Source organism: Dipodomys merriami, unplaced genomic scaffold, assembly GCF_024711535.1.
Source record: "Dipodomys merriami isolate MVZ:Mamm:240054 unplaced genomic scaffold, mDipMer1.0.p SCAF_9, whole genome shotgun sequence".
NCBI classification, from domain to species: Eukaryota; Metazoa; Chordata; class Mammalia; order Rodentia; family Heteromyidae; genus Dipodomys; species Dipodomys merriami.
This window is the reverse complement of record NW_027206512.1, coordinates 10,611,057-10,627,399: the sequence shown is the minus strand read 5'-3', so window position 1 is coordinate 10,627,399 and position 16,343 is coordinate 10,611,057. Positions and strand designations below refer to the sequence as shown.

The window sequence follows — 16,343 nt, the reverse complement described above, 5'->3', positions numbered from 1 at the left end:
GAAAGGAAAAGACAGTTGGTTCTCATGACTCAACTATAATCCTAGCTACTCAGGAGGCTGAGATTTGAGGACCAATGTTCAAAGCCAGCCCAGGTAGACAGATCTCTTATCAGTAGTCAGTAAGCAAAAAGCTAGAGTGCCATCTATGAATGAAAAATCCACTCAAGGCCATAAAGTCAAGACTCAGGAAGGAAGGAAAGGAGGAAGAAAAGGAAAGAAGGTAGGAAGGAAGGAAGGAAGGAAGGAAGGAAGGAAGGAAGGAAGGAAGGAAGGAAGGAAGGAAGGAAGGAAGGGGATAAGAGGAAAGGGGAGGGAAGGGGGGAAGGGAGGGAAGGGAAAGGAGAAGAAGGAAGGAAGAAAGAAAGGAAAAAAGAAAAGAAAAATGAGAGAAAGGAGAAAGGGAGGTAGGGAGGAAGGAAAGATTCAATAAAACAGCATGACTAGAAAGTTACACACATGTTTAGGGAAGACAGGAAAGAAGAGAATATAATTTGGAGCCTGTCAATCCTGCTGAAAGTTGAACAGACATGTCTGAGATGTTCTGTATTTCTTCCTCCTCCAATCTGTGGCCTTTAAAGAGTCTTACTGAAATGTCTACATGCCCTAGCTGTTTGCATCTTCCCAAACTAAAGGCTTGAAGTTAAATTCTCCTGCTTCCAATTTTCTATTTATAAAGACTCATGGGTTTCTCAGAAAAAGTCAAGAACCATCTCTGGAGAAATTATATTGAAAAATTAAACATTGGATCTGGCCCCAAAACATATACAAGCTAAATGTATTACTTTTTCAACAAATTTAAGTGGCACTAGTGTTCTGAAATACATCAAAAGAATAATTATATTTTGCTTACAATTCTCTTTTGAGAACTATATTTAAATTGCAGTATGTTTTATATTTATTAACTTTTATAAGAAAGGGCAGAAACATCAGCAAAATGAAGGGAATCTCTAGGATATCTTTGTGTGTCTCTCTCTATATATACATATATATGTATATATACACACACACAATAGTAAATTAGTGTTTATTTATTTATTTATTTATTTATTTTGTCAGTCGTGGGGCTTGAATTCTGGGCCTGGGCACTATCCCTCAGCTCTTCATCACAAGGCAAGCACTCTACCATTTGAGCCATAGTGCTACTTCCCTGTTTCTGAGTGGTTTATTGGAGATAAGAGTCTCATGGACTTTTCTGCCTGGGCTGGCTTTGAACTGAGATCCTGGGATCTCAGCCTGAATAGCTAGGATTATAGGCGAGAGCCTCTGACACCCAACCAATTATTCTTTATTTAAAGAGAGGAACAGGGAGGCAGACATTTGAACATTTTTCCTCTTTGAAACCACATTCCTGTGGCATTACTCACACTAAATCTTTTGGTCAGATTGAAAGTAGAAAAAGAAAATGACTATATTAAAACCAAACAAGAAATGAATCTAGACCTTTTTATTATATTTTTTCTATGTCTGTAACTTCCCAACCTGTTCTGTTTATGAAACATACAAATATAATTCTCTACAAGAACAAACGGCTGGTCTTCCTTCAATCTCTGATTCTTGAAAGGGATTTTGTTTTAAGGAACCAAGAGAAAAGACTCTTTCTGACCCCTTCTTCTATTTCTATGCTGCCTTCTCCATTTATCTCTTACTTGACAAAGGAGTTTATGTGATATCTAAATTTTTTTCTTTTTTCTTTCAAAATAGTATTTTTATTAAATAAAAATGTAAAAATCCAGCAAAACCAGAAATACGGATATATTTTCCTGGGTTTTCATATTTGTTGATTTTTATTCGCAACCTGTTTTTCAATACAATTTACAACCTTGTCCCCATTTCCAGTCTGATAATACAAGTGCTAAATGGCAGAAAGTTCTGGAATAAATACATCAAAGAAGGAAAACAAAGCAAAGCTGTGAGACTAAGTTGCATGCAGCAGGTCCTATGAGGGCAGGAGAGGTGTCTAAGTAAAGCAAGATAATGTAACTGTGAAGTGCAGGCTGAAGTTTTCAGTCATTTTGTCTTTCGCTCCGTGTTTGAGGTTATGTGTGAACTCAATGTAATTGAAATTGCCCTTTTTGTCAATAGGGGCTTCTTGGTACAGCTCATCCACCTCCTCATCTGTGAAGCGAAAGCCCATGGTTGTCAGCAGCTCCCGCAGGTAATCCTCCTGGATGGTACCTGTTGCTTCCTCATCAAAGCAAGCGAAGGCATTTCTGATGACATCCTCAGGATCTGTGCCATTTAACTTCTCACCAAACATGGTGAGGAACATAGTGAAGTTGATGGGGCCTGGAGCCTCATTCATCATGGCATCCAGGTATGCATCTGTAGTATTCTTCCCTAGAGAAGCAAGCATATCATGCAAATCTTCCTTGTCGATGAAACCATCTCTGTTCTGGTCAAACATGTTGAAGGCTTCTTTGAATTCCTAGATCTGGGACTGGTCAAACATAGCAAACACATTGGACGTTGCACGCTGTGGGCGCTTCTTAAAGTAGTCTTGGTCTTGGCCTTTTTGATCGACATGGTGACTGTTTAGTTCCGGGGCCAGACACCAGCTTCGGGGCAGCTCCGCGCGACTGGACTAGCGTGGGCCACGAACGCTGGGCTGTGGATGGACAGCAGCGGCACTGGTCGAAATCTAAATTTTTTTAATCTGAAAAAAAAATCCTCATGAAAAACACTAATCCAGTTAGAATTATTATATACATTTTCTTACTGTGTTCTTTTATTTAACAATTTTTACTTGGCATTACCATAACAGAATCTTAACATCATACAACAACTGTGTATGATTTGCAAAATTGATTTATAAATAGAAGGTAGCAAAGATGCTAAAATTGCAGTATTTCTTGTGCTTATCCTTTATGTATGCAAGAAGCACAGGATTTTTTTTCTTTTTGCTTATGTGGTGCTGAGGAATTGAACCCAGGGCCTTATGCATGCAAGGCAAGCGCTCTACCAATGAGCCACCTTCCCAGCCCCAAGAAGCACAGGATTTATTCATGTATTTTTTCATTTGAAAAATATTTCTTGTGCGCCTCAAAATATATGTCTTCCAGAACCTGAGGATGTGGCCACATTCGGAGAAAGGATCTTTGCAAATGTGATTAAGTGTCTTGCGCTGAGATTATCCTAGATTAGCCAATGGATATCCATGCTAAATGTATTACTTTTTAAAACAAATTTAAGTGGTACTAGTACTTTGAAATACATCAAAAGAGTAATTATATTTTGCTTACAGTACTCTTTTGAGAACTATATTTAAATTTCAGTACGTTTTATATTTATACTTTTTAAAAAAGGACAGAGGGAGAAGAGAAACCATGGTCACAGGAAGGCAGAAGTTGGAGCAGCCACAAGCTGGGAATTTTCAAAGCCTTTGCAAACTGCAAAGAGTCAAGCCACTCTTCTCTCCAAGGAGTGCATTGATTTTGAACTTTTGGCCTCCTGAATTGTGAAAGAATAAATTTTATTGTTACTGGTTTTTGGTCACTTATTACAGCAACCCTAGGAAACTAATAAGTATCTTTGAGCACTATATATATTGTTAGGCAAGAACAGTGCCATGCCACATGAGCTGAGTATGGTGACACACTTCTGCAATCTCAGCTACCCTGGAAGCAGAGTTAGGAGGATTGTGGTCTGAGGTCAACCAGGGCAGAGGAGTCTCAGAGCACCCATCTAGAATCCTTGCCTGGATACCTATGCATACATTTGTAAATTCAGATAGGCTTAGAAGCAGCAATTCCTTTGAAATGTGGCCTACATGGAGATATCTGAGAATACACAGTGTTAAGAGACAGTGGAATACAAATGACTACTGAGGGTCCAGATAACTCATGATTTGCAGTAGGACTAATTGAGCTGTGGCCATCATATATAGGATAGACCTACAGCAAATCTACTCTAACAAAGCTCAAAATCAAGCCTTAGCTGAGCTGCCAATAAATTTATTCTCTTCTCAAGTAAAACCTAACATTCCCCCTACCCCCCTTTTTTTGTCTGTCACGGTACTTGAACTCAGGGCCTGGGTACTGTCCTTGAGCTTTTGTACTCAAGGTTACCATGCTACCACTTTGATCCACAGCACCACTTCCAGTTTTCTGGTGGTTTATTGGAGTTAAGAGTCTCATGGACTTTCCTGCCTGGACTAGCTTTGAACCACGTTCCTTAGATCTCAGCCTCCTGAGTAGATATGATTACAGATGTAAGCCGCCCAATGCCTGGCCAAACTTCTCAATCTCAATCTCAACAGTATGTCATTTCATTTTCAGGCATAAGATGAAAAAAGTACTTACAGATATCACAAAATTTGTTTTACCATGATATCATGATACAATTAGTAGACAAAAGTTAAAGTCAGAGATTTAAAGACAAAGGTGAACAAATGAGTAAACAGAAAATATCAGAGAAAAAAATGGAAATTAAAAGGATGACAGAAGCAAATGAAAAGTATAAGCTAAAAAATACATCATTTGAAAATTTTAAAATTGTAGACTGGACTTAATAGCAGTTTGGAACTACAAAAGAAAACAATGGAAGAAAGTGAGTAGAAACTATCCAAACTGAAGTAAACAAAGAAACAAACAGACTTCACAATTTTTTACATACAGAGCTTCAGTGACCTGTGGAATATTTTAAAGACATCTAACATATATGGAATAGAAATTTCAGAAGAGAGACTTTGGCAGAAAAAAATAATTACCTAAGGTGAAAACTGGGACTTGAACTATGGGCTTGGGCTCTGTTTACCCTCACCCCACAAGACTGACTTTTTACCACTTGAGCCACACCTATAGTTCCAACTTTTTTTGTCTGGTTTATTAGAAATAGGAGTCTATCAGATTTCTTTGCCTAAGCCAGTGCCTGGGTAGGCCCTTTATTTTCAAAAGTAAACACTAACCAAATTTTACAACAAAGTATATGTCATTTAAAGGGACTTGTGTGTGTATATGTATGTATTGCATGTATGTGTGTGTGATGAATCAGTGTCTTTAGATTTTGCTAAAAGTACAGTATAGTTTTGGTGTTAATTATTCATATAAATTAAATGCTATGGAGTTGTATAAAAATAGTGTTTGAAATTGTGTGTTGCATATTTTAAAGCATAAAAAGTAATATCCCCTCAGATCCCTAAATACAATAAAATATTTCACATATACAATAAAATAATTCACATAACACTATTGAACATTGTCTAGTATCTAATAAACTAATGTCTCTGAAGACACACATTGATTTCCTCAGCAAGAAGTCAACATCTAAAAACTTGGTTTTGAAAATCCCAGCTTCTGATTCTGACCAAGATGGGGAAATGAACCACAAACAACACAAACACAAAGAAAACCACATCTAGGCATATCCTAGTATAATAAGTTTAGACCAAATTAAAAATAAAAACTTCAAAACACCCAGATTAAAAAGACATTACATGAAAGAATGGAACAATAGCATAATCACTTCTCATCAAAAGGAATACAAACCAGAATACAAGGGAATAGCATCTTTAAAATGCTTAAGAAAATAAATTATTAAATTGCATTTTAAAAGCAAACTTTCATAAATGAAGAAAATATGAAAAATAGTTATAGAAAACAAGTGATGACTTACATTTAAAAAATATTGCATAGATTCATTCAGGCTTAAGAGAAATTACACTATGTAGAAATTACATATTTTTCTACTTTCAAATTTTCTTTTTTAAATAAGTTTTTTATTGTGAAAATACTGTACAGAGGAGTTACAATCACATGAGCAAGGTAATGAGTACATTTCTTATCAAGCATTGTTGCCTCCTCCTTTGTTTTCTCCCTACCATTCCTTCCCTCCCATCTCCACAATTACATCCCCCCCTTGTACCCACCCACCTCCCCCTTGCCTAAACTGTAAAGTTCGTTTTTCTTTTTTTTCTTTTTTCTTTTTTGGGTCTGGTTGTGGGGCCTGAACTCTGGGCCTGGGTGCTGTCTCTCAGCTCTTCAGCTCAAGGCTAGCACTCTACCACTTGAGCCACAGCGCCACTTCCGGCTTTTTTCTTTTTTGCTTATGTGGTGCTGAGGAACTGAACCCAGGGCCTCATACATTGCAAGGCAAGCGCTCTACCACTGAGCCACCTTCCCAGCCCCTAAAGTTCGTTTTTCGACATAGGGTCTTGTACATCTCATTGTTGCAGCAATGGGTCAACATTAAAAACAATTGACTAAACATAAGTAATAATGTGTTTCATGAGACTTACAATATGTTAAAGTAAGATTATGAAAATAGCACAAAGTGGAGAAATGATAAATGAAGGTATATTTAAATATGGCTTTTATAATACACTGAAGCAGTATACTATGATAGATTAAGAATGCATATTGCATCTGTACTGAGGTTATTAAAGAAATAAAAGAATGAGATAAATCAGAAGAGGAAAAATAAACTAAGAAATACTTGCATAAATAAAACATCATGGAAATGTGGAAAAGAGAAAAAGAATATATAAGCTGAGTAGAAAACAAATATGGGAAGGTGGGTATAGTGGTGCATACTTGTGGTCTCAGATAAGTGAGTGACTATAGGTAAGTTCAAGACTAGTTTCCAGCAATAAATAAATAAATAAATAAATAAATAAAGGGTTGGGGGTGTGCTTAGCTAAGTAGAATTCAAACTGTAGTAACTACAGGATGGGGGGTGATATAAGATGGGAAACTTAAACCTAATTATATCAACATTAAGTGTAAAAGCAAAACTAGTCAATCAAAAAGCAAAGGAGGCAAGAGAAAACTATATACTATGTTTTGGAAGATTCTATTGACATTAACACAGCTTAAAAAAAATGGAAAGAGCCGGATGCTGGTGACTCACGCCTGTAATCCTAGCTACTCAGGAGGCTGAGATCTGAGGATCGCAATTCAAAGCCAGCACGGGCAGGAAAGACGGTGAGACTCCTATCTCCAATAAACCACCAGAAAACCAGAAGTGGCGCTGTAGCTCAAGTGGTAGAGCGCTCGCCTTGAGCTGAAGAGCTGAGGGACAGCGTCCAACCCCAGAGTTCAAGCCCCATGACCAAAAAAAAAAAAAAAAAAAAAAAAAAAAAAAGGATAGGAGAAATAAACACCATGCACATTAATCAGAAGAAATCTGGAATGAAATGATTACTCATGTCAAAGTGTACCATTTATCTCTCTCTCTCTCTCCCATATATATATATATATATATATATATATATATATATATATATATGAATGTAATCAGAGATAATTCAGTAAGAAGATATAACCATGCTAAAATGTATTAATGTATAATAGAAGTTTAAAGGAAATGAAGCAATAAGGGGGAAACAGGCAAATCTGTAATTGTTGGATTATGTAACACTTCTTCCTCAGTAATTGTTAAAATGTACAAAGGAACAAAAGAATAAGAGTATAGAGCTGGACCCCACTATCAACCAGCATTTGTAGAATACTCAATAATGAATAATAATGGATAGTTTTTAAAAGCTTTTAAAAATGTAAAATACTGAAATAATACAAACTATGTTGTTAGACCAACATAAAATTAAAAATTTAAAAAGCCAGAGCAGGGAGAATTACTTATATTTTTGGAAATTAAGCGATCACTTACAAATAAGCATAGGTAAAAATAGTTCACAAAAGTAAATTAGAAAATATTTTGAGATGTAGTACTTCAAATGAAATGCACAGTTTTAAAATGTGTATATTAGAAGAGCGATTTTAAATCAATGATTGATGTTTTACCTTAAGAGAAAACAGTAGTAATTTAAATTGAAAGATGAAAGACTGAAATATCAAAGATAATAGCAGTAATCAATTGTTTTTTGTGTGTTTGTGCCAGTCCTTGGCTTGAATTTGGGGCCTGAGCGCTGTCCCTGAGCTTTTGCTCAAGACTAGTTCTCTACCACTTGAGCTATGACTCTACTTCTGGCTGACTTTTGTTTGTTTTGTTTTTTAGTAATTAATGGGAAATAAGGTAGTCATGGACTTTCTGGCCAGGCTGGCTTTAAACCCCAGTCCTCAGATCTTAGCCTCCTGAGTACCTAGGATTAGTAAGAGTCACTAGAGAGTAATAAATTTAAGAAGAAATAAATAAAAATAAAATTGACCTCTTTGAAAACATAAGCTGATAGATCTCAACGAAGTCTGATTAAGAAGAAAAGAAATATAAATTGCAAGTAGAACTCAAAAGAAGCAACATCTCTAGAATGATTGATCTTAAAAATCATAAAATACTTAGGAATAAACTTTAAAAAAAAGATAAAAGCATCCTGTCTAAAACACTAGTTGATTCCAAGATACAGATGTTGACAGACAAAAGGCACATTCTTTTTCTTACATGAGCAAGTTAGATCTAAATTATAAACATATATGACAACATATACAAGGCCATATACATGCATACACAAACAAATGGAATAAAGTACGGTGTGTGCAGGGGAGGATTCCAATGATATAACTCCTTTGAACAACTAAGTTACAGTTAACAAAATGAATACCAGGAAGCTGAAACATGTCATGAGAAGGAAAGTGGAGGAGAAAAGGGACAGATGAATAGAGAAAAAACTGGTAGACAAATACAATGTTCAATATATAGTATATGTGAAACTTGAACTAAGTAATGTGAGGAAATGGGTGAGGTTGAGACCGATGGGGGAGGATAATGGAAGAGGTGACATGTATCAAGATACATTATACTCATCAACTCACATGTTGAATTGGAACCCCTTTGTACAACTACTTAAAGATAATTTTCTTTCTTTCTTTATTTCTCTTTGTCCAGTCATGGGGCCTGAGCTCTGGGCCGGGCACTGTCCCTCAGCTCTTCAGCTCAAGGCTAGCACTGTACCACTTGAGCCACAGTGCTACTTCCAGCTTTTTCTGCTTATGTGGTACTGAGGAATCAAACCCAGGGCCTCAGGCATGCAAGGCAAGCGCTCTACCACTGAGCCACCTTCCCAGCCCCAAAGATAATTTTCTTAAAAAAGAAAGAAAGGTGTTGAGGTCAAGCAGATGCACAATGCTGGAATCAAATTTCCACAAAAGATTCTGTGGACTCACAATCAGATTCTCAGCTGATTCTAAACTACTTGTGGAAACATTAGCAATCTAGAATAGTTTAAAGAAGCTTATAATGGAAAATAAAATTGAAGGGCTTTACAGTACTTGGTTTGAAGGCTCATTGCCATTAAAAGATACTCTAGATATAGAAAAAGGAGAAAATAGTCACAAAATAAAAAATGCACAACTTATATATACATATATATTATATAAAATCTTATTTATCTTTTATATGTATGTTTATATATCTATGTACATACATGTAAGTAAAAGAGGGAAGTATTACAATTCAATAATACAAACAAATCATGAAATAGTCAAAGAACTGGAAGAGTTGGCAGAAGGTGTCCAATAAACACAATGCCCAAAACTGTGATCACTGATAAACATATATTAAAACCACAGTGAGATACCACTACAAACTCACTGAACATCAGCAGCAACTGCTGGAGAGCCTAATGGACAACTGTCAAATTTCATATATTTTTAGACAAGGTCAAAAATTATATATCTAATTTGAAAATAAGCTGATTCTTACAGAGTGCTGAAAGCTGTGGAAATCCCTTTAAGTGGTTTATTTGTTTCAGATAAAATAGAGAAGACCCCATGGAACTGCTACCAACCAGCCCAAACCACCCTGCCACTGTTCTAGCTGACCTGAGATAAACCTTGGTCATTGTAGTTCCATCATGATGCACAATGATAATTATGCCCCCAAGCCACTTTATCTATTATTTTTAATAATGGAAGAAGCATGATCTTGACCTACATTTACGTAGGAAGGTGCTACGGCTACAGGTTAAATATGGAGAACTGCCTTGCTTCCTTGTTTAGAAATGCAGGGCTCTGCAGGTCATCCCCAGAGCCCTCCTTGTTTTCTGCAAGTAGTACACCTCTCTCACTGTTTTCATGCTTGAATGTATTGTTTTTGCACTCACTGAGGGAGTGAATCCATTGTGTTCAGTTACAGTGTAGTGATCAGTATTTAACCCCTCATTCTAACAGCAATTAGGTTGGACTATCAGAATAAGCTCCTTTTCCTTTTCCATCTGCTTTTTCTTAATGTGTAATGAAGCCAGTTGCCTCACTAAGTTATTAGGATGATAAAAACTCTTTTAAAACATAAAAAATCCAAAACATTAAACAGCTATTTACATAGCTTCTATGTGTTATTTCATTTGTTAGCAAAGCATAGAAGAGGATCATTTGAGAATCTTAACCTGGGAACAACAACAAAAAAAATCAAGCTGTGGAATTCTCTCTAGCTTCTTTTTCATTCTTTTTTTTTTTTTTTGGTACTGGGAACTTAGCGGCTCATGCTTGTTAGGTAAACTCTCTACCACTTGAACCGTATATCTCTTGTCCTGGAATCTTCATTATGATTGTTTTTAAACCACAGTGATCCAATAACTGAAGAACAAGTTTCTGTGGTGCATCTCAGAGGGTAATGGTGAATTTCCACCAGCTAACCAGAGCTGCCCAGTGTTAAACTCAACTATCACAGGGTAGCAGGACCCCTGCACAGGTGTTGAAAACATCGGGGTAATCTTGCTGTTTAGTATGATTTAAAAGAGCTTTCGAGGAACATAGGAATTCTTTACAAATTTTATGAGAGCATGAGTTTTTTTTTCAGGAGGTAAATGTCAAACTCTGGAATAAACGTTAATTGAGGAGAACTTGGTTTCTTGATATTCTAAGTAAACAATTCCCTGCCTCCTGTACTTTGCACACTGTTGGTAAAACCTATACTCATCTTCATATATGTAGGAGTCTATTTTCCCTTAAGAATCAGGCACACTCAATGAAATAATCATACTTTTATTTAATTTAGGTCTGCTTTGTTATAGATTTGAAATAACATAAAAACACGCAAATGAGGGGCTGGGAAGGTGGCTCAGTGGTGGAGCGCTTACCTTGCATGTCTGAGGCCATGGGTTCGATTCCTCAGCACTACATAAGCAAAAAGAAAAAAGCCGGAAGTGGCGCTGTGGCTCAAGTGGTAGAGCGCTAGCCTTGAGCTGAAGAGCTGAGGGACAGCGCCCAGGCCCAGAGTTCAGGCTCCACTACCGGACCCCCAAAAAAAATAAAAAATAAAAATAAATAAAAACACGCAAATGAGAAGAAAATAGATAAGAACACCTCTGAGAAAAGGGGAAAACTAGGTAGGAAAATAAAATAGAGCCAAGAGAACAGTTTAGTACATCAAATTCCAGGTAAACCTTATGATGGGCCAAAAGGGAGAGAAACATTATCAGGCTGACCATTTAGAGTCTGTGGGTTTAAAAAAAAAAAACGAAAACAGTATTTTTAGAGACACAGCATTTCCTTCCAAGAAGAAGGGTTTCAAGATCAATGAAGGGTGATTATAAGATTATGTCTTTCACAAAATTCCCTGCAATAGTTCAATAGTGAGTACTATGTCCTGTAACAATTCCTTGTAACTTCCCTAAATATACTCAGCAAAAAAGTGTTATTTTGATGCAAAAGATACAGTCAGCATTCATGGGATATGTATGGTCTTATTTGATAGCATTAGAATACCCAGAAAAAATTAAATGTGAGAGCAAGGAGAAGAAAATACACTGTTGGATTCTTTTAGTGGTATTGTTGTTTGAACTCAGGACCTCCCATGTGCTAGGTAGGTATCTACTACGTGAGCCATGCCCTTAGACATCCTTCTTTCATTTTTTAAAAAGATTTCATTTATTTCCCAAGCTAGCCTGGACTATAATCCTCCTTATTTTGTCTCCTGCATAGCTAGGATGACAGGTTTGTGTCACCAGGTCCTATGACACTTTTGTCAGTGCTAAACTTGAACCATGATCTGCTGAATTTCAGCCTCCAAAGTAATTGGAATTACAGGTGCAAGCCATCCCACTCAATCCGTAGCACTTGGCTGTTAGAAAGCTCCCTTGGGTAGCAGCGTTCAATGTGGTGTACAAGAGAAAGTCACCAGTGTGTGGTTGGAATGTCAGCATAAGAGTGGTCTGATACATATTTGGAATGTAAAACTGATGTGACTATGTCAACTGGATTTGAGAATGACAAGGGCAATATATAATTGAGGAAGGTCTTGAGATTTCCAGCTTAGGAATGATGATGACTTGCTCATAAAAATAAGAAAAAATGAGGGAGAGCAAGCCTGCACCTGTGAACTCAGGTAAGCAGATCGAGTGTGGAATGCCTGTGGAATGTTGACAGGATCTAGAGGACACCCTGGAAATAGGTTTATGGGTGGATAAGATCATGAAGGAAGAATATATAAAACCAAAGACAGATGGTGACCTTCCTGACTAAGAAGAAAAGGAACTTGTAACACAAACCAGTAAGGGCTGGCCAGGCAGGAAGAGAATGTGTAGCCAGGAAAGCAGGAAAAGAGAATACAGATATGGAGCTTTAAATGCTAAGCAGTGAGACTGAGATGAAACAATTGGCCTTGACAATTATGTTTTGGCTAGTCATGTTTAATAAAGTGCATTCAAGATGCATTTTTGTTTCAGTTTTTAAAATAAACTTTTATTTTCCCCAGGTAGTTATACAAAGGAGTTGCCATTCAACAGAGCAGTTTATGAATACAGGGTCTCTTGATCAATGTCACCCCTTTTAACATTCTCATCCACCCCTTCCCTCACTTCTCTTAATTTTTAGGTTATGTATTGAATTTTTTGCCTCTTAACAATGCAATTTATGTATACAATGCATCTTGATCTGTGTCATCCCTTTAATGTCCTCCGCCCTCCTCCCCTTCTTTTATTTTTCTCAGTTGTCTGGCATATGCAATGCATTCTTGCCTGAATTCTACTCATTTCCATTCTTCTACCCCTCTTTCTACCCCACTCCCACTCAAGTACCAATTTTCCAGTTCTCAGTCTTTTGGGCCTGACTTCCTCCTTCTAAAGAATTATACTATTTGCACTCTCCACAGTTCTACTATACTTCAGTTAATTCATTTATAACTGCTAGGGTGCCACCTAGTGAGCTTAGTTCTAGATTTATAGGCACTTTCTAGTCCCCTAGTGCAACCTGTGCTTCTCTGTATCTGGCTTACTTCACTTTACACCCTCTCCAAGTCTTTCCCTTTCTTTTTTTTTTTTAATTGAGTGATTGTTTTTAATCCAAAGGACATCTGACAAGCCCATGGGATGCAAATAAATGTCTTCTTTCCTGAATTCCCATTGACTGCCCCCCCACCATTTTTTTTAATTTAATTTTATTTTATTTGAGAACATACTGTACAGAGGGGTTCCAATTACATGGGCAGGATAATGCATACATTTCTTACCAAGCATTGCAGCCTCCTCCTTTGTTTACCCTACACCTCCCTTCCCAGCCCCCCCTCCCCCCACCCAATCATACCCCCCCTCCCAATGCCATTCTTTCTGATGGCTCAGTAGAATGACTTAAAGAGACACTTCTCAGAAGAAGTAAGAATGGCCAATGGAGCTATGAAAAAATCTTCAACATCTCTGCCCATAAGGGAAATGCAAATCAACAAAACACTGCAATTCCACCTCAGCCCAGTTAGAATGGCCATTATCAAGAAAATTAACAATGGATATGGCCAAATGGGAACTCTATTACACTGTTGGAGGGAATATAAACTTGTTCAACCACTCTGGAAAGTATGGAGGTCCCTCAAAAAATGAAACATAGAACTACCTTATAAGCAATTCCACTCCTGGACATTTATCCAACAGAGCACAAGCAAGGATACACTAAAGCCACCACTGGAACCATGTTCATTGCAGCTTTATTTACCATAGCCAAGATATGGAACCAGCCCAGATGCCCCTCAGTAGATGAATGGATCAAGAAAATGTGGTATACATAATGGAATTCTGTGCTTCCATCAGAAAGAATGACATTGAACCATTCAAAATGCAGTTAATGACCACTTACCATCTCTGAGACACTGACAGGAGATAGTTCAAATGTGGAAGAAGAGAAGACTAAAACTGAGTCCTGGGACTTCCCAACACCGAGATCCAGTGGCTCAGGTCTGTAATCCTAGCTATTTAGGAGGCTGATATCTGAGCATTGAGGTTTGAAGCCCAGGCAGAAAAGTCCATGAGACTCTTAATCACCAATTAACAACCAGAAAACTAGAAGTAGAGCTGTGGCTCAAAGTGGTAGATCACTACCCTTGAGCAAATAAAGCTCAGGGACAGTGCCCAGGCTCTCAATTCAGTCCCCCTGACTAATGAAGAGAGAGAGAGAGAGAAAGAGAGAGAGAGAGAGAGAGAGAGAGAGAGAGAGAGAGAGAGAGAGAGAGAGAGAGAGAGAGAGAGAGAGAGAGAGAGAGAGAGAGATCAGATGAGAAAAGATCTTAAAATTTGCCAATAGCAGTTCACTTGAAGGGGCCAAAGCAATGCACCCAGCAAGCTGAATGTAATAGAGAAATTTGAGATAATAAGAAATTTGTTGAAAGAATAAAAAATCAGAGATGAGGAACTCTGCTAACAGATAAGAGATGAATATGGGTCAGATTGCAGTGGGTTGAAAATAAATGAACGCTAAAAAAATCAAGCCAAAGAAAAATAAATGGTCTTTTGGAAACTTTCTTGTAAAAGAATGAGATAAGCAATGGATTATCTGGACAGAAAACACTGGCAATATATATATTTTTGCTAGTCCTGGGGCTTGAACTCAGGGCCTGAGTGCTGTTCCTATGAGCTTTTGTGTCAAGGCTAGCATTCTACCACTTGAGCCCACTTCCACTGCTAGCTTTTTTTTAAATGATTGATTAGAGATCAGAGTCTCATGGACTTTGCTGCCCTGTCTGAGTTCCAACTTCAACCCTCAGATCTCATCCTCTTGAGTAGCTAGGATTATAGGTGAGCCATTGACCCCTAGTTCCTATTTTAATATTTAATATTTAATATTTTAATACTATAATAATAATAAAGATGAGATGTGGTCTCTGGGGAGGTTGCAAAGCACAGAGCACAGATGCTCAGCCTAAACAGAAAGCCTGGCAATTCTAAATAAGTGAGGGGAGTAGACAGAAAGCTGGGAGGAGGTAGGGATCTTGTAGGTGACAGAGATTGAATAACAGGAGAGTTCTTATTCATTTCTTTCTTCTTTGTTGTGTAGAAATAAAAATGATCTCCTATGAGTTGAGAGATTTAGACTTAGAATAGCTGTTGTGTGCTCTCTGCTCCCTGAACCCATCTTACTTTTCTCTACCTGAGCACACATGCATATGTGCATAGCATTGTTTATTTTTTATTGTGAGAATACCGTACAGAAGAGTTACAATTACATGGGCAAGATAACGAGTACATTTCTTATCAAGCATTGTTTATAATATGGTTGTTACTTTCCTTCTGATGTGGGGAGGGCTTGAGAATTTCATCTCCTGCTATCAGGAAGCAGAAGAAAGGTGAGCGTGTCTTTTCATCTTCAATATTTATTATGGTACCTGAGGGGAATATTGGAGGGGCATGTTCTTAACTCCTTTGCCACTTCACTAACAGGCAGGTAAATTAGGATAAGTAGATAGATGCTCTTAATTTTTAGATTAAGGAACTAAAGGGTTTACAATAACCAGAGGAAAACAATGTAAGCTTATGTGGGACAGTGACATGTGAGAAAGAGTTGTTGTTCAAAATAAAGCTAACTGTAATAAACGGTTTAAAAGTTACTAGTGATGTATAAAGGAAGGCCTCCCTCTAGTGTGAGAACTGCCCACAGATTATTCTCCGTGTGTGACCCGCAAGCAACACTGCCACCTGCTGGGTATTAGAGACATTAACGAATTGGACTATTCCAAATGTTTGCTTTAGCTTTGAAGCTGTATCAAAAAAGATCCTTGGGGTGACATTGTCCATAAAGAAATGTACTCATTACTTGACTTATAATGCCTCTGTACATCTCCGTTATAGTAATAATAAAAATGAAAAAGACGAACCCTATCCCTTTAAAAGGCGGATGTAAACAAATCCCAATTGTGCTTAATAATTTTATTTTTAGGTCATAATTATGTTATTAAGTTGTTAATTAAAACTATAACTAACAGACTTAAACTCTAGGAGGGCTATGATTTAAGAATTACTGTCCTATTTGATTATGTTTTACTCTCAGTTGGTGCCATCATATTACCAGTTTAAATCAAGAAGTATAGCCTGGTTAAATGTATTTTGCAATAGAGCAGGCGTTAAAAGCTATATGTGATATCATAATTCTTTTTTTCAAGTTGGTGGAAGAAGGTATTCTGTAGCTACATTCAAATACATCTTTCCAAAGGAAAATATTTTTCACTATTATTCTTAGTAGCAGTGCTCTTTTTTT

The 16,343-nt window shown here is 37.2% G+C and overlaps 1 pseudogene; it reads right to left on the bottom strand.

Moving 5' to 3' along the window:
* Positions 1-1,957: 1,957 nt before the first annotated feature.
* Positions 1,958-2,605, bottom strand: LOC138820941 (myosin regulatory light chain 12B pseudogene; annotated as a pseudogene).
* Between the last annotated feature and the right edge of the window lie 13,738 nt (positions 2,606-16,343).